Genomic DNA, 21,486 nt, shown 5'->3' with positions numbered 1-21,486 from the left:
ATTATGGCTATAGAGCCAGTGGCAGCATACCTAAGACAAGAATATGGAGATGGGGTCATAATGGTAGACGGGGAGAACCACGTGATTTCTATGTACGCCGACAACATGCTCCTCTATCTAACGAACCCTGCACACATACTGCCCTACGTACTAGAAACTTTAGACTTATTCCACAGATATACGGGGATCCAGATCAATCAGAACAAATCATGCCTGTTCCCCCTACCCGCCTTGAGCGGAGAAGTGGCCGGAAAGCTTCCCAAACTAGCCTTGAAATGGGAACCCTCCTCCTTTAAGTACCTGGGCATTAGGGTGCTCTGAGACCCCAAGACAGAGCACGCTCTGAATACAGTTAGGGCAAAGGAAGGACTGGCAAAATCAATGGAGTTCTGGAGCAGGCTGCCGCTATTGGTGGCGGGCAGAGTGGGCCTACTAAAAATGGTGGCGCTACCCAGACTTCTCCACTTCTTCACCAACGTACCATATAACATACCACGACAATTCTTCAAAGAACTACATAAGCTGTGCAGGACATTTCTGTGGCAAGACGGAAGGCGCAGAGTCGCCCTGGAAACAATGCAGAGACCGTATGACAAAGGGGGCCTCAGGGTGCCTAACTTCGAACTGTATTACCTTGCTGGACAATTGAAGCACGTGATGCAATGGATGGCCGACGAGGCCACAACAGACACTCCCCTGCTGCAGCCAGGAGTCACGCAACTACTCAGGGATATGCTGTGGTCTGAACCTAGAACCAAACAACCTCACTTGCACCTGATCCTTCTAGGTATCCAGATATGGAAAAGGGCCTGCAAGGCCGCAATGCTCCCGGATCCCTACTCCCCACAGATCCCGATAGTTGCCATCATGACTAACAGACCGGGAAGTCAAAGGATAATAAGAGACACTTGGGAACCTAGCGGCATCGCTACCCTGGGTGACCTGGTGGACGACCAAGGAATCTTAAATTTCACTGAGCTACATGAAGTCTCTGGAATCCACACGAGACAGTTCTTACTGCACAATGCAGTGGTCAAGAGACTAGCAGCTTGCTGGCCCACGATGGAGAACTTGAACACTGGACACAAAAGCATTGAGGGGCAGCGGAGGGGGGCCACGAGACCTCTAGAATATATGATACATTGCTAGACAGCGTCACCCAACAAAGCCTTAAGTGTAAGGAAAAGTGGGAACAGGAATTTGGCTTACAGTTTGAAGACAAAGAGTCGGAGGCCATAATGGTATACCACAAGAAGGTATCCAGGAATGCCAGGTTCCAACTCATTCAATTCTACATTACGAACAGAGCGTACCTCACGCCAGACATCATTTCCAGATTTAGTGGAGCCGTGAGTACGGGATGCCCCAAATGCAACGAACCCCACGCAGTGATGACACATTTGTTCTGGGGATGCCCCACCATACAGTCCTTCTGGGCTAAGGTCAAAGCCAAGGTGGCCGAGGCGAACATCTCCCTGGAGGTCCACACGCCAAAAGCATGTATCCTCGGCAGATACCCCAGAAGTAAGAAGAATAGACCACTCAATAAACTAAAAGACCTAATGTATATACTGGCAAAGAGGCGCATTGCCATGAACTGGAAGCGCCCGCAGGCCCCCTGCTTGTCAACATGGTGGGAAGACCTTCGCAAATGGACGAATGCCGAAACTGCGGCTTGGGGGATGGCCCAGAGCCAACAAAGACAGGACACCTCAGACGACCTACTACAATGGGTGGCGCTAATTGTTACATTGTGCAACCCTAATACATAAGGCTCCTCTGGCGATGACACAAATGACTCACAACAATCACAAAGCTGAAACTTGTGGTGTATTACGTTTTGGTCCGGACAGTTGGGAAAGGGGGAGGGAGGGAGGGTGGGGTGGTTGTAACTGTACTGTTGTTTTGTTGAGTAACCACGTTATTGGTACAATGTAAACAATAAAAACAGATTTGGAAAAAATGATACTGTGTTGCCCACTCTTGCTGCTAATGATATTGCGCTGCCCACTCTTGCTGATCATGATGTTGGGTTGCCCACTGACCCTAAGTCTACCATATCGGATCAACATGTTACCACTATCCACACCAGCCCTCCAGCCCTGTGTGCCCTGCCTGTTGACAGTAGCACAACAGCTCCAACTACCCCTCCAATTACAAAGGAGATGTCTGCCCGGCACATATAATTAAGGACTGTCCTCCTGCCCTCGCACCTTTCATCACCGCTTTCATTAACTCATCCTTCCGCACTGCTCAGGTCCCAACGTCACATTAGGAGGCTTGGGTCCGGCCACTCCTAAAAAAACATCTCTTGACCCCCTGGTCCCGGGGAATTACAGACCCATCACCACTGTCCCCTTCCTGCTAAAGATACTGGACAAAGCAGCTTACCTGCAAGTGCAGAAAGTCTTGGAAGACCACCAACTTCTGGGACTACGCCAGTCTAGATTCCGTCCACGGCATGGCACTGAGTCGGCATTACTTGATCTTAAAAACCAAATGGATGACCTAAGGGACATAGGTAAGCCGGCTCTCCTCCTTCTTCTAGACCTACCAGCAGCCTTTGACCTGGTTGATCATAAAACACTATTTCATCACCTGTCATGCACAGCCAACTTCTCCCAAAGGCCTGTCAATGGATATAATCTTTCCTCAAAGGAAGAGAGATGAAGGTGTTCTCGGATTCCTCGAATGCTAACCCCAGTCCAATCAATTGTGGTGTCCCACAAAGCTCCTGCATTACCCCAAATCTCTACAACCTCTTCACTAGGCCCCTATTCCAAATCCTTGACGCCATGGTCATCTCATATACCAATTATGCAGATGACACTGAAGAGGGAAAATGGGACGCTCCCTTCCCTCGATTCTCAGCCAGACCATGACGTAGATCATTGCGGCCTAAGCATCCACCACAAGAGGAATTCGACCCTCTCACAGATGCTCCAGACATCAACACCATTCACGGCCACGGCTCACATGGCCCGGGAAAATGCCCGTCAATCAAACCCACCGTAGGAACCTCTGGTGAAGCTGATATGGACCATATAGATCAGCTCGACTAACACAGCAACAACGAAAGCAACCATTGTTAGAGATGCCATGATGACATAGCCAACGGACTGTAACATGCGTGCCACCATGCACGCCGGTCAGACCCACACCAATCATACACGAAGAACACACTGAATGCTATGACATAGCGGACTGCTCACATACACTGATGCATCATTGTTATTTTTCACATAGGCGAAGCTACCGCACCGCAGAAACGCAAGAAGAACTTATGTACATGCTTGCAAACGCTTCATCGTTATTATAACCACAACAACATACAACGCTGATATATGAGGACCCATGTCGCCACGCGACCCCCGTGTTGTGAACCATTGACCGCCACCCATGAACCAGACCAGAGTAGGCCTCAGCCCCAGAGTAGGCCGCGAGACTCAGAAACCACAGGCCTAGGGCCGCTCAGAACAGAGCTGTAAGGTGCTGATCATGCAGAGCAGAATCCCAGCAAGAGCCTCACAGCCAAGGACACGAAGTTGCAACTTACACGCCGCGCGCCCCGAGCCAAGGTTACACCTGCTGTGGCCAACCACTTCTCAGAGCCGAAATACAAATCAAATGCTCATAATTCTGCTTCAGCTACGGTCTTACCACTCGTGACCAAGCTGACCTGATGCAACGCCAAGTTTCAAAGACCAGTGAAACTCTGGGGTCTCACTTTAGGACACAGACTGCAACAATGAAGTTACCCATTGGACACTAACAGCGGTGAGAAAGCTGCGCTCCATCGGCAAATGGCAGACCTGTCCATTGTCCGTCTCTGACACACAGTCATACATTGTTTCTAGCACCAGGTACACCGTGAGCTGGGAACAATGATGGTCCCAGGCTTGGGGGCTCACGGATGAACCATTCAGGGTATGGGGGGCTAACTACTGACGGCCTCACAACTAAGCCAATCACTGACCTCTCTCATGTAACATTTTTAGTGTAGCCATTCCTAGGGACGACCCAAGCGTACCACCTGACCCCTTCTCCACTAACCACTAACCCATCTATATGTTCCTGTCGGGGGGAAATTCTGCCGGGGTCGGCCGGACCGTCCGCAGACCTCCAGGCAGGGAGGCCCCAACTCCTCCCGTGTGTATCCCAGATAAGATGAGATAGAGTATGAGACGCACACAAGGAGCAAGGTGACTCTGCTGTTTATTAGACAAAACGGCAGGGATGGGTCAAGGAGCGCACACGTTCGTCCTGACACACACTCGATCGTGGGGCTCGCAGGCCCTTTTTACTGTATTATGACGCGCTACTTGCGTCACTTCAGAAAGTTAACAAAAAACCTATCGCCACTCTTAATTGGGTGTTCGAGTGGTAGGGTTAGTATAGCACACATATAGAGAAAGATATTAGTGGACAAGGTGTAGTCAGGTGGTATATCTGGGTTGTCCCTACAATTAGATACATGAGAATTGTTACATGAAGACTCCTGAGGATTGGCTAAATGTGCTGGCGTCAGTGATAAGAGCCCCATGTTCTGATTGGTGCACCCGTGAGCTTCCCAGCCTGGGACCACCGTCGTTCCCAGCTCTCGGTGTACCTGTAAGTTGCAACAATGTTTCACTATGGGTACATGCAAACAATGTGAGGACTTATTCATAGCTAGACGGGGTACCGTTCCCACTGTTGCAGATGTCCATTGAGCCTTTCAAGTGTATCTGCCAGTGTCTCGTAGCGAGGGATCCAGACGCCTCTGTTCTCCCGGGTTTGGCATCTCGTCAGGTTCGGCTTGGTCACGTGGGGAGGGACCGTGAAAGAGGCATAATTCTGCACAATTAATATTGTTTTTCTACTGCGCGTCTGGTTTAATTTGTCGGTGTGACTTTAACGTTGGTGCGCCTAGTGCGAGGTTGCAACATCGTGCCTTTGATGATTTGCTCTTGGAACGTGGGTTTGAAACATTGCGACCTTGGCTGGTTGCTTCGCCAAGCTCATTCTGCAGGATCAGCAACTGACTCTTGTCTTGTTGATGTCCACGGGAGCTCTTGTTTGAGGCCTACTTGGGCCTGGTACATAAGTTGTCTGTTTGGTGTACAGGTGCTTTAGGTTATAGGAGCATATAATTCCATAACCAGTATTTGTCTTCATTATACTTCTCGTGGCGGTAACTGGTTTCAAAGAGAAGCGTGAGCAAGCTAGTAAAAAGTTCATGACGCATCTTGCGTTTCTGCATTCTGAAAGCCTATATAAAAATAATAAAGATGCACGTCCGTGAATATGCCTGTCGCCTACGTCATAGCACTGAGTATATTCTTCGTGTAGGTTGGTGTGGGAATGTCCAGTGTGTATATTCGTACAGATGTGCTTCCCGTTGTCTAGGTCGTCATGGCATCTCTAACGACGTGTAGATTTTAGTCTAATTGATCCGTGCCGCAGGTGTCGGCATGGCCAGTGCGGGCTGCTGGGCAAGCAGATGGACACATCCGTATGTTCCTGTACCAAGGTATCTGGTCGTCTGGTAAATGGACAAACTCTTCTCGTGGCGGGTGTTTGGGTCGTGACCCTCTAGGCCAAGCGCGAGAGGCGAAGGACGGGAGCCTGGTCTTCCATTCTCCCACTTCAGTCCCCCCTCTGGTCGACTTGTCGACCACAAACATATCCTTCTCGTTATCTCCTCTTACTCGCCATATCTTAGTTATTCCTCCGAGATGTCCATAGTAGTTTACATGATCTTCAAAAGACCAATACATATATTCGCAGGTACCCCCAGGAGTACAATATACCCATCTTCCTATGTAACTCCTGGGGTTTCTTGGGTTCTCGGTCTTTACTGATGGTGGGTCTAGATGGTTGGTAATTATTTGGGTGCGCAGCTTCTCCCTTTCCTGTATTATTACACCTGTATGCTGGCCGTCATCTGCTGGCATCAAGGGGTGCATTCCCACCATTTCCAGCAACTCGTCAGTAGTGCGTGCCTTTCGTGCCTTCCAAAATCTAATTATGATCAGGGTAGCTCCAGCCAATATAGTACAGCCAACTATTATTTTCAGTCCATCTGACAGCCATGATGGCATCCATGACCATAATAGTGAAAACCAGCTCTTATCCTTATTCACACCGTTGCTTTCATCCATCATTTTGGAGTGCATCTGGGCCAATTGCGAAACTGCTTCTGTCAGTGTACCATTGTCAGCATCATTGGCAGGTATGAACGTGCAGCATGATTGTCCTATCTTTGCACAAACTCCTCCTTCCATTGCTGTGAGAAGGTCCAATACATATCTGTTCTGGAGTGCTACCATCCTTACAGCTCGCAGCTCCTCTTTTATTGCGTTGAACCCGTTTACTGTAGAATTGATGGTCATCATTAGTTCCCATCTAGTTATTTGGAGCCATTTTGCGTTTGCGTAGGCCTGTAATCCCGGGTGTATTATTGAGGAGAAGAACATTGCTGCTCTGCTGAATAGTCTGTGTTCTGGCGGTATTGATGTTAGTGCCGTTTCCGACCTTCCCCATAGGTAATTTCCTGTCAGCGGCTCTCCTTGTCTTTTTCTTCTATTTAGGACAGTGTCATTGCTGTTGGTCTTGTTCCCTTGCTCCTCCTGAAGTGGTGCAGATCTTTTTCTTCTCTTATCCCCTTCATTCATTCTAGGAAATTTTGCCACATCGACGTGCTTCTTAGGTACCACTAGTGATGGTACATTGACGTGTACCATTGTGCACACACCATTCCACAGGGGAGGCAGTGTATGGTATGCCTTTTCTCCACAGGCCCAATAATGGTCCATTATTACTGCTGTTCCCGCTCCCCCCTCAGGTAACTCCGTCACACTTGCGCAATTGGTGTTATATCCTACGTCCACCTCTCCTTTATGCTGGTAACATACCTTGGGCGCAGTCAACGGTAGTATCGTTATTGGGTCTTCATCTTCTTCTACCCACGTGAGCATTGGTACATACTTGATCCACGTCGTCCAACATCGATGATTGTGTGTCTCGATGGTTGAGATAGTTTCTTTTGTTATCATGTTGCTGCCAATCACTCCTATCTCCCAGCTGCTGCCCAGATACACCTTTCCTGTTATCGTCAGTAGCGGCCTTTCCCAGCATCCTTGTTTACCTGGAACTTCAGTGGCGTACCAATCACATGGTAGATACTGCAGTGTTACCTTCTTTGTTTCTCCTTTTGCAGGGCCACTTGTTATGTATCTGAATGCTTCAGCATGTAAACTGGTCTTGTGATAACTCAAGTAGGTCTTGAGGAAGTTGTTTTCATATGGGTATGAGTCTCGTGTTTTCCATGTCATGTGCACTACAGTTCCTTGGAATCTTCCTTTCGTCTGGAACAGTGCCAAGTATATTATGCACTGCGCTATCTTCTCATTTATTTCTGTGGCAACAAATGTTCGTGAAGCACTCATGGCGTATGGTATTAATGAGCAGACGTAGCAGCTATCCTCAGTTGTCTGCTTACCAATGCGGGTCATGTGTTGGTACCATATGTTGTTTGTGACGTGTGCTGAATCTTGTACATAATTATCAATACCTTTATTGTCTGAGTATGTGCTGCGTTTAACTCTATTTTTCTTGGGTGCAATGTTACTACTACCACCTGACGTAACACCTGTTGCAGCAGGGAACGGGGGTATATTAGGTTTGGGTGCAGCAACAAAATTGATAGCACAGCTATACTGCCATACAGAAGCAGCCAAAAATCCGGTGATCATCAAAATCCCTATTAATTTTATTACAATTGCTAATCTCACCGGCATTTAGCTCTTACCTTGCTGCAGTCCTGGCAGCTTATTCTTGCGACGTTAAAGTTGCCCGCCTAAAAATTCTCAGAAATGCTCGTTTTTAAATGTTAGTTTTGTTTTGTTTAAGCTCTCCCTATCAAATAGTCATTCAGTGCCCAGGCGAAGAGCTGCTCCCACGCTACTCTAAGTGATTGGTCTCTTAAGACCGGCAAGTATGGACGGAGGTGGGGCATGTAATATTCTATGGCCAGGAGGAAGGCTGTGTAGTAAACACGTACCCTTCTTCTTTTCAGGTATGTTGGCCTTTTTATTTCGTATACAAATTGGTGTGACAATTCTTCTGGGTAGTTATCGTTTGGGAGTACCATCTACGCCTGGACAGTGGACTTTGTTAGTTAGCCTTCTACTTAACAATACAATAATGCGCAGTTCCTGTATGTGCGAAAGAAAAAAGATAACATTCACGTGTTTACATGTGTATTTGTGCGAGAGAACATTCAATTTAAGTTGCCTTTATATAATAATACGCAGTTCCTGTATGTGCGAGAGAAAAAAGAGAACATTCACGTGTTTACATGTGTATTTGTGCGGCCAGTGTCTTTCAGTTTAAGTTACAACTGTCCTTTGCAGTCAATGGGCGGGGGGGGGTTGGCGTAATTATTTTTACTCTTTGAACGTGTGACCATGGGGTGGGCAGTGTAGTGATCACCCCTTTCTTCGTCAGTTGTTGTCTCTGGGGTGGCTGGGTAGTGAGAAGGTAAGGCAACAACTGGGTCGTTGTCTGTGATAGAACTTCCTTCCGCTGTCGGGGGTGTTGTTGCTGTTGTTCCGATGGACCTGTCGTTGGCGCTGGGGCGGGTCTGCAGTTTGTATATCTTTACATCATGTAGATGGTTCCAGGCACGCTTGTCCTTTAGTTTTACTGCTCTTGTTGATACGTCTTCTACCAGATGTGGGCCGGTGAACCTTTTCTCGTTCCACTTTCTATTGAAATTGCGAAGTAGCACGTGGTCACCTTTGGCAAGTTTGCACAAGTTCTCTTTTTCTAATTCTGTACTGGCGCCTTCTTCTTTATCTCTGGTGGACCCGCCCCGTGTGCGCTCGAGCTGTTGAGACACAAACACGACACTAGTAATCAAAGAAGACACATATTGATACATTTCATCACCTAGTACACTCGCTGAACTTTCGTGGTCAGTGAATGCCCTTGACGTTGGCGTTAGGGGAAGGCGCATTTGACGTCCAGTAACCACCTCGTGTGGGGTGAGGTGGTGGTCGGACCCTGGCCTGTTCCTCAGTTCAAACAAGGCTAACGGAAGGCAATACAACCAACTTTTCTTTGTTGTTTGTTGTATCTTTGCAATTGCCTCCTTCAATAAGCCATTTAGGCGTTCACATACACCGTTAGCCTGTGGGTGATATGCACATGCAAATTTGTGCTTTATGTTCAGCAGGGCTGTGATATGTTGGAACATTACGTTTGCGAAATGTGGGCCGTTATCTGATCTTAATACCTCGCACACTCCCCACCTGGGGAAGACCTCCCTTACTATGAATTTGGCTGCTCTAAATGCATCTGGGTGTGAACAGGGCCCTGCTTCAATCCACCTAGAAAATGGGCATACTACTACAATCATGTATCTATTACCTTGACATATGTTGATCATATCAACATAGTCAATGTGGAGGTGCCGAAAAGGTCCTTCTGGCCGGGGTATGGTACCTCTTATCACTTTTAAGGTATGACCGGCCGTAAACTGTTGGCATGTGAGACAATTGCTGATAAAATTTGACACATGAGAATTTAACTCGGGACAGAACCAATCATCTCTAATTCGTGCTGCAATTATTTCTTTTCCTGTATGGGCTGGGTGATGTAATTGGCTCAGGGCGGTATTTAAAAGTGCCAACGGTATTACAACTTTCCCAGTACCACTCTGTCGCCATAGTGCGTCGGTTGGTGACATTGTACATCCTCTTTTTACCCATATTTCCTTTTCGGCCATTGGTGCTGCTGCTTGTAATTCCATAATCTGTGTGGCTGGGAGATGGGTATACCCTTCTCTTATTAACATCTCCCTAGCTATTCCCCTCCCTCTCCCTCTCTGTGAGTCTGTGGGGTCCCATATCTCACCAAAATATGCAGCATATTTCGCATGTGCGTCTGCTGCTGCATTCCCTTTTGAGACGTGGTCTTCACCATTGGTGTGTGCGGTGCATTTTACTAGGGCTAGCTCTTGGGGGTCGTTTATTACTTCAATTAATTCAGCCAACAAGAGGGCATGTTGCACTGGAGTGCCGTCAGCTCTCCTAAACCCTCTTCTCCTCCATTTTGTTAGCCCTGAGTGGACAGTGGATGTAACATATGCACTGTCGGAATATATTGTTACACGTTTGTTAAAACTTTCTTTTAATGCCAATATTAGTGCAACTAGTTCAGCGGCTTGAGCAGAGTAATGCTGTGGTAGCTGTACACATTTCATAGGCACACACACCGGAGCCTCCATCATTTTTACCACTGCTGCCCCAGTTCTCCGTATCCCATCTCCTTGATCAATAGTTGATGACCCATCAATAAACAAAAGCTCACCTCCCTCTAGTGCATTCTCTTCAACTTTTCTAGTACATGAATATATTTCATTTAGTTGGGTGCAGTCGTGGGCGTAATCTCCCTCCTCAATTATTTCTGCTAGAAATCTTGCAGGGTTAACAGTGCTACATCTAACAATCGCTAGTTCAGCCCTAGACAAAATGATCTCATAACCTGATGCCCTTTGTGTTGTTAGTGTGGACTTGGGTTTATTCAGTATTGCAAATAATGCATGTTCCACAAACAGTGTAGTTGGACACCCCATGGTTATTGCTGATGCCTTTTCTACTGCAAAAGCAGCTGCAGCGAGGCCTTGTTCGCAAGGGAAGTGGCCTAACATCACGGGGTCTAAGTGACCGCTATAAAATGCTACTGGTTTATAGCCCATGCTTGTTTTTTGGGCCAATACTGCTTTCATTACTGCTGAGTCGCAATGTGAAAATATAAAAAAGCGTCGCTCATAGTCTGGGGATGCCAGTACTGGAGCTGTTGATATCGCGTCCTTCAATTCGTCAAATGCCTCCCTCATTTCCATAGTCCACCCCAACTTTTTCTCCCCTTTATTTGCTTCCTTCAAACCCTCAAGCAGGGGTCCTATGTATGAGCTGTAATCAAATACCCATGCTCTACAGTAGTTGCATAACCCCAGAAATTGCTGCAGTTCTCTCACAGTCTGTGGCATGGGAGTGCTTGAGATTGCCTGTGCTCTTTGTGGTGCAATCTTTCTTCCGTGTTGGGATATCAGTTGGCCAATGTAGAGTACCTGTTCCTGACAGTATTGTATTTTTTCCATGTCTACCTTATACCCCTTTTCAGCCAATATAGTCAACATTTTTAACGAGTCCTCTCTGCATTTACTTTCGTTTATACTGCAAATTATTATGTCATCCACATATTGTAACACTGTGCTTTCCACCTCAACGTTACCCAAATCCATCTGTATTACTCTATTGAAAATTGAGGGTGATTCACAATACCCTTGTGGTAACCTGGTATGTTTCCATTTAGTATTTCGGTAAGTGAAACTTGTTAAATCTTGTGAGTCGGGGTGTAATGGTATTGAGAAAAATGCATTTTTAAGATCTATTACTGTAAATCGTGATGCCTCTGCTGGAATGCCACACAATATTGTGGCCGGGTTTGCTGTTACTGGATACTCTGCTTCTACTATGTTGTTCAAGGGTCTGAGGTCCTGTATGAAGCGCCAAGACCCCCCTTTAGCCTTGCGCACCGGGTACACAGCTGTGTTACATGGTGATTCTGAGGGGACCAATATGCCATTGTTTATAAGGGCCGTTATAGTTTCATATATGCCCTCATCTGCCTCTTTTGACAATGGGTACTGTTTTACTCTTGGTAGTATTGCACCTTTTTTCAATTTTATCCGTACACCCCCTATGCTTTTAATGCATCCTACGTCATAAGGGCTAATGGTCCATAATGATTTGGGCACCTTTGACATATCCTCCTTAAAGAAAGGGACTGGGGTGCATGCAAGTGCCTCAAGTGCCATAGCAATTTTCTGCGCTATTTGTTTGTGAGCCACTCGTAACCATATTTCTACACTCATCATGAACACCATTTCCCCCTCCTCCTTTTCTTCTGAAAACAGTTCCTCATCTGACACCTGGGTCAACCTACATCCTTCTGCTAGTGCTATCACTGCCCTCCATGCTCTTCCTTCTTTGTCTTGGGCGTGCACAGCAATATACTCAGCTGTTGTAATAATGCTCTCAATGTCTATTGCAAACACCTTTCCTTCTTGTTCATTAACAGGTGTTTCTGGTCGGAACAGATAAGCTGCTGGCCTCCTCCATATTTTCCCTTCTATCCCTGGCATCCATGCAAATGCCATGTCTGTTCCATACTGAAATATCTCGCCATCTACTGGTTCCGCCCTAATTGCTGTCTGCCCACAGTATGCTTGCATAATCTGTCGTGCTGCTAGCATGTTAATCCCTGGAGTAGAGCAAATTATACCATCCTCTGTAAAGGAGATTGTCATGTTTAACCTATTCATTATGTCCCTCCCCAGTATATTTACAGGTGAGGCACTATAATACAAAAGTGGAACTGACAGATCGTAATCTCCGATAGATAAGGGAACGTTATCAGTAAAAGGAACCAATCCTTTAGCCCCAGAAAATCCTTGGGTGTTCATGGCTTCGCCTGACATCTTAAATTTACCTTCCCTTATGCAAGACCGGGTTGCCCCGGTGTCAACAAGAAATGATAATTTTTTGTCACCTATCGTTACCTCTATGCGTGGCTCCTCCGCACTATTAGGTGTTACTGACAGGATGCGACACACCAAGGCCGTCTGTGGGCTGTCCTATTGGGGGTACAATGATTGGCCATTTCCTGTGTAAGGGTTGTGTCCCAATACCGTCACCCTACCCAATTGCGTTTGTTCAGTTTGGGGTTGTTGTGTTATCACTACTTGTTGTTGTGGCAGTGGCTGTTGTTGTGTTAATTGCTGTTGTTGCAGTGGCTGTTGTTGTGTTAATTGCTGTTGTTGTAATGGCTGTTGTTGTGTTAATTGCTGTTGTTTTATGCCCTGCTGATCTTGTGGTGGCCTAAATTGTGTCTGCTCATTCCATGCTGGTGTTCCTGGCCTGACCCTACACGTGCGTGACATGTGTCCTAGTAGTCCACAACTCCAACACACTGGTGGTTCTCTGTTTTGCCATGGGAAGCTCCCAGTGTTGTCCTGGTATACCGGTTGCCCTGTGGGGTAGGAACTTCCAACTCCCCCCACCTGCTGTTGGGTATTATATCCGTATCCTCTCCCTCTCATAAATCCTCCTCTCCCCCTGTTATAACCATAATACCCAGCTCCTTGCATTGGGTACCCTCCTCCCACGTTTGGTGCGTGTAATTGTATTTGCGGCACTTGCTGTATTATACTTTGTGGAGGTGCTATTGGAGCTGGATCTTGTGCAGCCACTACTTGTGTGGGGCTTTGGGCCATTGGTGTGGGTGCAGTTATTAGTGCCCCTTCCATTGTGTATTTAGTTAGTTTTTTCTGTACTAGTTTGGCCTCTTCTGTTTTCCTGTCCTCTTCCTTTTGTTTCATTTTTCCTTGCCATATCCTGCAGTGATGTACTATTGTCAGCTGTATTTCAGGCCATGGTTTTGCTTCCATTCCTACTACTTTCTTTAGTTGTTTCTGAACTCCTTCTGGGAGCCCTTGTACTAGTATATGATAAAATATGGCTGGTGTTTTATCCCATTGTTCTCTAGTTTCCATGCGCCACTTCTCTTGAATATCCTGGATATAATCAACAGGATCCTCATTCTCGCGCATCTTACGGGAAGTAATTGCTCCTATGTCTGATGTGTCTGGGTACTGTACTCTCAGTGCCTGCCATAGTGCATGTCTGCAGTTTGCAAATGGCGCCCCATCATGCGATGTGTTCGTTATTGTTATCCCATGGAATCCCGCTCTCTTCCAGATGTCGTCCGCTCTATCCCCTAATATTGATATTAACAGGCCTTTCACATCTCCCACTGCTAGTTTCTGCCCTGCGGTGTGTATTTCCATTTCATATATCCACTTCCCCGCACCTCCACTTAGTGCCGGGAGCCTACATTTTATATTTTCTTTATCCGTATGCTTCCATGGTACATACTGTGGTCTAACCCCTCCTCTCTCCAATAGTGGCATTAAGTTGTGTCTTGTGTCACCCTTTATGTTCCATAATATTGAGTCCTCACACCCCTCCTCTTCCCCCGTTTCCTTTACCACTTCAAATTCTTCCTTACTACCCCTCCTCCTACCTACCTCTCCATCCCGTCCCCTTGTTTCGTCATCTCCTGTGTTTAATATGGGTATGTTTATTTGTCTGTCTTGCCTGCGGCTAGGGAGGTCTCTAAGCCGGTATGCATAGGGAGTCACTTCGTCCATGAAGGGCGCAAGCTTTATTGTGTGCAGCGTGCGTGTGGTGGTTGAGCATGTAGGGTGCGATGGGGGAGGGCGTGATGGAGATGGCGATGGTGTGGTTTGTTTTTCCACTAGTTGTTGCACCCTCTCCTCACTTTGTTCCAGCTCCTCCCTTCTCTTACGGATCCATGGCGAGTCTATGTTTGTTCTAGTGAGGTACAGCTTATCTAAGCTTTCCCTTTCACTCTTTCTTCCTACCCTCTCTACTCCTTCTTCCTCCTCACTGCAAAAATCAGTCATAGATGGTATCCCCCACTCTGTTTTTTTCCCTTTTACTGTTACTGTTTCTAAGTCTATTAGCTCCATTTCTCCTCTTCCTTTGTTACCAACTGTTCCCCCTGGTGTTGATGTTGTTGCTACTTCTCTACTTCTATATACATCCCCCCATTTTTCACTCTCCTTATTTCTCCCTCCTCTTTCCCCTTCACTCCTCTCTTCCATTTCCCTACTATTTTCCTCCCTTTTTCTTTTTACTTCCTCCATCACTTCATTGCTCATCTCTTCCAATATTCTTTCATCTTCTTTCTTTCTTTCCCATTTCACCCTTTCTCTTTCTATTGCTTTCTCTTCTTCATATTTCTTAGCTGCCTCTGATACTACCCTCCTCCTCCATATTTCCAATTCCCTTTCCTTCTCCTCTTCTTCCTTCTTTTTTTCTCTCAACACTACTCTTGACACCCTTTCTGCTGCTGCTCTTACCCTTCCATCTTCTATCCTTTGCTCCTCATTTCGTTCCCTTAATTTGTCCAATTCGTTTTTACCCTCTTTCCTTTTCCTCACTCTCTCTTTTTCCCCCTTCTCAAGCTGTGTTAGTAATTCATTCTGCTCATCCCTTAGCTTTTCCAATTTTTCCTCCAAAATCTCTTCTCTTTGTCGTAATAGCTCCTCCCCCTTCATCTCACTCTCCCTTCTACTATCCTCGCCTGTTCTCTTTACTGCCTCCCTTTCTTCTCCCGTGAGTGAACCCCGTAATTTTAATAATATCTGTGCAGCTACCCACTCATCATGTCCTATCTCTACAATCTGCTCTTCTCCAATCCTCCCCTCCCCCACTATCTTCCTGTGAGCCACATATGGTGGAGGGCTGTATGCCGGGTTCGAGTATCCTTCAGCCGCCCTTAACTGTCCTTCTATTTCTCCTAATTCTCTTAAAGGGTACAACCCTTCTCTCTCTGTTTTCACTCCCGGTGTTATGGGTATCTCGTTGCTCGGTTCCCTTTTTATGTTTTCTAATTTATCAATCCTTTCTCCTCCCTCTCCTTCATTCTTCTCATTCTTTGTCCTTTCACACCCCTTTTCCCCATCCGTTCCCTCTTTCTTAATCTCCTTTACTTCCGGTGTTTCTCCCATAGAGAACATTCCATTTTGTGTTGGTCGGGATCCCTGGAACATCCTCCATAAGTTAAACATCTCCATATGGCTCGCCAAATTCTTCCCCTTGTATGTATTGTGCAGATGGTTTAGCAATGAATGTTGGGCATATGGATCGAAGCTGCCATTAGGCGGCCATGGTGTTAACATTTTGTTATCCGTCCCCTGGGTCCATTCTATGCTGTACTTAATTAATTTCTCTCTATGGGGTGGCAGTGTGGTGCATATGTGTTGTAGTGGGGTAGTGAGGGTGTTCCCCTACCCTCCCAACCCTGCCCCATATGACATAGTTGTGCCCCACTTGTTACTCGTCCCTTCACTATCAGTTTGCAATTTACAACCTTATATTTACAACCTTATATTGTTTACCTGGCCCCGTAAGTGTGGGGACTTACGACAATCCTTAACAAATTATGCAATAATAATAATTAATAAACAAAAACAAACAAAAAATAAAAATAACAATACACAAATATATATATATGTATAATTTTGTATTTTACATTCCTTCCTCTACGGCCCCCTGCGGCCGATGCGCACGCAGCCCCCTCTGGCTGCGTACCCTCTATGACGATCTTATACAGTCGTCCTTATTCCTCGTTCTCCTCCCCCTTTTACGCTTGCCGTGGCCGGCGTTCTCCGTGCTCAGCCACGTCCCTCTCCCCTTCTCCTCTTCCGATCCACTCGTTTATCGTTTATCTTCGTATCCGCTCCCTCATCATTTTTCTCTTCCCCACCACTTTCTAAACTCAATGTTCCTTGTGCTTGTGATATCCTATAAAATCCCTACTGGTGACGTCACCGATGTCTTTACGCTACTAGTACATTCTCATTATTAATTTCAAAATACACTTGCAATTTACCCCCGCAAACCCTACAGCTGTCTTCCTGTCTCTCCTGGAACAAGGTGATCTCATCAATAATATAATCGGACTGCACACGCTGCGTCGCCTCGCGTGTGATACGCCCCTCAACAGGAGGGCTTAACCAGCCAATTATCTTCCGTATTTGGCAACTATGTAACTAGCTACCCCCTACAGGGAAACGTCATCTACCTATCGAGTTTCTTGCTCGAACAATAGGGAACCTCATCTACCTATCGAGTTTCTTGCTCGAAAAATAGGAAACCTCATCTACTCATTGATCAATAATGCCAAATCGTAGGAAACCACACACGCCCACCCCTACACGTTAGTCGCAATTTAGGCCAATCAGTGTCTACGAGCGGCCACACGTGATGTTTTCGTGCTCCGCCCCCCTCTTTCGCGTTACGTAATCGTCTGTTCTCTCACTCCTTTCACTCCCTTTCATTCCATAATCAACACTATATTGTCAAACCTTCGCCGCGCACCTGTGCAACACCTCCCTCCTCCCTTATTTAAATCCTCCCCCCTCCCTCACAATTTCGCATTGCTCGTTGTGTGTGTCATGCTCACCAAGTTCTCTCGATGCAGGGCCGCTCGACTGCGTGCACCCCTCCAAGCGGCTCGCCACCTCCCCTCGTCTGGACCACGTCTGGACACTCGCCAACCGCGGGCGGGATACTTCTCAACCGGCTCCCGAGGGCCAATATCCGGATTGCGCTGTCTGGTCTTCTCGCAGCTCCGCGATGGTCCTGTAGTCCTCAGAAGGGGGCAACGGCAGAGGGGGCCGCGCCGCCGGGCCTCCTCGCAACGGGAGTGCCTGGAAAAAGTAAAAATAAAAGTCGATCTTAAACAGATCTCAGCAGTGCCTCCAACTTGTCGGGGGGAAATTCTGCCGGGGTCGGCCGGACCGTCCGCAGACCTCCAGGCAGGGAGGCCCCAACTCCTCCCGTGTGTATCCCAGATAAGATGAGATAGAGTATGAGACGCACACAAGGAGCAAGGTGACTCTGCTGTTTATTAGACAAAACGGCAGGGATGGGTCAAGGAGCGCACGCGTTCGTCCTGACACACACTCGATCGTGGGGCTCGCAGGCCCTTTTTACTGTATTATGACGCGCTACTTGCGTCACTTCAGAAAGTTAACAAAAAACCTATCGCCACTCTTAATTGGGTGTTCGAGTGGTAGGGTTAGTATAGCACACATATAGAGAAAGATATTAGTGGACAAGGTGTAGTCAGGTGGTATATCTGGGTTGTCCCTACAATTAGATACATGAGAATTGTTACATGAAGACTCCTGAGGATTGGCTAAATGTGCTGGCGTCAGTGATAAGAGCCCCATGTTCTGATTGGTGCACCCGTGAGCTTCCCAGCCTGGGACCACCGTCGTTCCCAGCTCTCGGTGTACCTTTAAGTTGCAACAATGTTTCACTATGGGTACATGCAAACAATGTGAAGACTTATTCATAGCTAGACGGGGTACCGTTCCCACTGTTGCAGATGTCCATTGAGCCTTTCAAGTGTATCTGCCAGTGTCTCGTAGCGAGGGATCCAGACGCCTCTGTTCTCCCGGGTTTGGCATCTCGTCAAGTTCGGCTTGGTCACGTGGGGAGGGACCGCGAAAGAGGCATAATTCTGCACAATTAATATTGTTTTTCTACTGCGCGTCTGGTTTAATTTGTCGGTGTGACTTTAACGTTGGTGCGCGGAGTGCGAGGTTGCAACATCGTGCCTTTGATGATTTGCTCTTGGAACGTGGGTTTGAAACATTGCGACCTTGGCTGGTTGCTTCGCCAAGCTCATTCTGCAGGATCAGCAACTGACTCTTGTCTTGTTGATGTCCACGGGAGCTCTTGTTTGAGGCCTACTTGGGCCTGGTACATAAGTTGTCTGTTTGGTGTACAGGTGCTTTAGGTTATAGGAGCATATAATTCCATAACCAGTATTTGTCTTCATTATACTTCTCGTGGCGGTAACTGGTTTCAAAGAGAAGCGTGAGCAAGCTAGTAAAAAGTTCATGACGCGTCTTGCGTTTCTGCATTCTGAAAGCCTATATAAAAATAATAAAGATGCACGTCCGTGAATATGCCTGTCGCCTACGTCATAGCACTGAGTATATTCTTCGTGTAGGTTGGTGTGGGAATGTCCAGTGTGTATATTCGTACAGATGTGCTTCCCGTTGTCTAGGTCGTCATGGCATCTCTAACGACGTGTAGATTTTAGTCTAATTGATCCGTGCCGCAGGTGTCGGCATGGCCAGTGCGGGCTGCTGGGCAAGCAGATGGACACATCCGTATGTTCCTGTACCAAGGTATCTGGTCGTCTGGTAAATGGACAAACTCTTCTCGTGGCGGGTGTTTGGGTCGTGACCCTCTAGGCCAAGCACGAGAGGCGAAGGACGGGAGCCTGGTCTTCCAAAGCCTTAAGTGTAAGGAAAAGTGGGAACAGGAATTTGGCTTACAGTTTGAAGACAAGGAGTGGGAGGCCATAATGGTATACCACAAGAAGGTATCCAGGAATGCCAGGTTCCAACTCATTCAATTCTACATTATGAACAGAGCGTAACTCACGCCAGACATCATTTCCAGATTTAGTGGAGCCGTGAGTACGGGATGCCCCAAATGCAACGAACCCCACGCAGTGATGACACATTTGTTCTGGGGATGCCCCACCATACAGTCCTTCTGGGCTAAGGTCAAAGCCAAGGTGGCCGAGGCGAACATCTCCCTGGAGGTCCACACGCCAAAAGCATGTATCCTCGGCAGATACCCCAGAAGTAAGAAGAATAGACCACTCAATAAACTAAAAGACCTAATGTATATACTGGCAAAGAGGCGCATTGCCATGAACTGGAAGCGCCCGCAGGCCCCCTGCTTGTCAACATGGTGGGAAGACCTTCGCAAATGGACGAATGCCGAAACTGCGGCTTGGGGGATGGCCCAGAGCCAACAAAGACAGGACACCTCAGACGACCTACTACAATGGGTGGCGCTAATTGTTACATTGTGCAACCCTAATACATAAGGCTCCTCTGGCGATGACACAAATGACTCACAACAATCACAAAGCTGAAACTTGTGGTGTATTACGTTTTGGTCCGGACAGTTGGGAAAGGGGGAGGGAGGGAGGGTGGGGTGGTTGTAACTGTACTGTTGTTTTGTTGAGTAACCACGTTATTGGTACAATGTAAACAATAAAAACAGATTTAGAAAAAATGATACTGTGTTGCCCACTCTTGCTGCTAATGATATTGCGCTGCCCACTCTTGCTGATCATGATGTTGGGTTGCCCACTGACCCTAAGTCTACCATATCGGATCAACATGTTACCACTATCCACACCAGCCCTCCAGCCCTGTGTGCCCTGCCTGTTGACAGTAGCACAACAGGTCCAACAACCCCTCCAATTACAAAGGAGATGTCTGCCCGGCACATATAATTAAGGACTGTCCTCCTGCCCTCGCACCTTTCATCACCGCTTTCATTAACTCATCCTTCCGCACTGCTCAGGTCCCAACGTCACATTAGGAGGCTTGGGTCCGGCCACTCCTAGAAAAACATCTCTTGACCCCCTGGTCCCGGGGAATTACAGACCCATCACCACTGTCCCCTTCCTGCTAAAGATACTGGACAAAGCAGCTTACCTGCAAGTGCAGAAAGTCTTGGAAGACCACCAACTTCTGGGACTACGCCAGTCTAGATTCCGTCCACGGCATGGCACTGAGTCGGCATTACTTGATCTTAAAAACCAAATGGATGACCTAAGGGACATAGGTAAGCCGGCTCTCCTCCTTCTTCTAGACCTACCAGCAGCCTTTGACCTGGTTGATCATAAAACACTATTTCATCACCTGTCATGCACAGCCAACTTCTCCCAAAGGCCTGTCAATGGATATAATCTTTCCTCAAAGGAAGAGAGATGAAGGTGTTCTCGGATTCCTCGAATGCTAACCCCAGTCCAATCAATTGTGGTGTCCCACAAAGCTCCTGCATTACCCCAAATCTCTACAACCTCTTCACTAGGCCCCTATTCCAAATCCTTGACGCCATGGTCATCTCATATACCAATTATGCAGATGACACTGAAGAGGGAAAATGGGACGCTCCCTTCCCTCGATTCTCAGCCAGACCATGACGTAGATCATTGCGGCCTAAGCATCCACCACAAGAGGAATTCGACCCTCTCACAGATGCTCCAGACATCAACACCATTCACGGCCACGGCTCACATGGCCCGGGAAAATGCCCGTCAATCAAACCCACCGTAGGAACCTCTGGTGAAGCTGATATGGACCATATAGATCAGCTCGACTAACACAGCAACAACGAAAGCAACCATTGTTAGAGATGCCATGATGACATAGCCAACGGACTGTAACATGCGCGCCACCATGCACGCCGGTCAGACCCACACCAATCATACACGAAGAACACACTGAATGCTATGACATAGCGGACTGCTCACATACACTGATGCATCATTGTTATTTTTCACATAGGCGAAGCTACCGCACCGCAGAAACGCAAGAAGAACTTATGTACATGCTTGCAAACGTTTCATCGTTATTATAACCACAACAACATACAACGCTGATATATGAGGACCCATGTCGCCACGCGACCCCCGTGTTGTGAACCATTGACCGCCACCCATGAACCAGACCAGAGTAGGCCTCAGCCCCAGAGTAGGCCGCGAGACTCAGAAACCACAGGCCTAGGGCCGCTCAGAACAGAGCTGTAAGGTGCTGATCATGCAGAGCAGAATCCCAGCAAGAGCCTCACAGCCAAGGACACGAAGTTGCAACTTACACGCCGCGCGCCCCGAGCCAAGGTTACACCTGCTGTGGCCAACCACTTCTCAGAGCCGAAATACAAATCAAATGCTCATAATTCTGCTTCAGCTACGGTCTTACCACTCGTGACCAAGCTGACCTGATGCAACGCCAAGTTT

The sequence above is a fragment of the Ambystoma mexicanum genome, chromosome 14, assembly GCF_040938575.1.
Source record: "Ambystoma mexicanum isolate Mex_15411 chromosome 14, UKY_AmexF1_1, whole genome shotgun sequence".
NCBI classification, from domain to species: Eukaryota; Metazoa; Chordata; class Amphibia; order Caudata; family Ambystomatidae; genus Ambystoma; species Ambystoma mexicanum.
Note: the sequence above shows the minus strand (reverse complement) of the source record.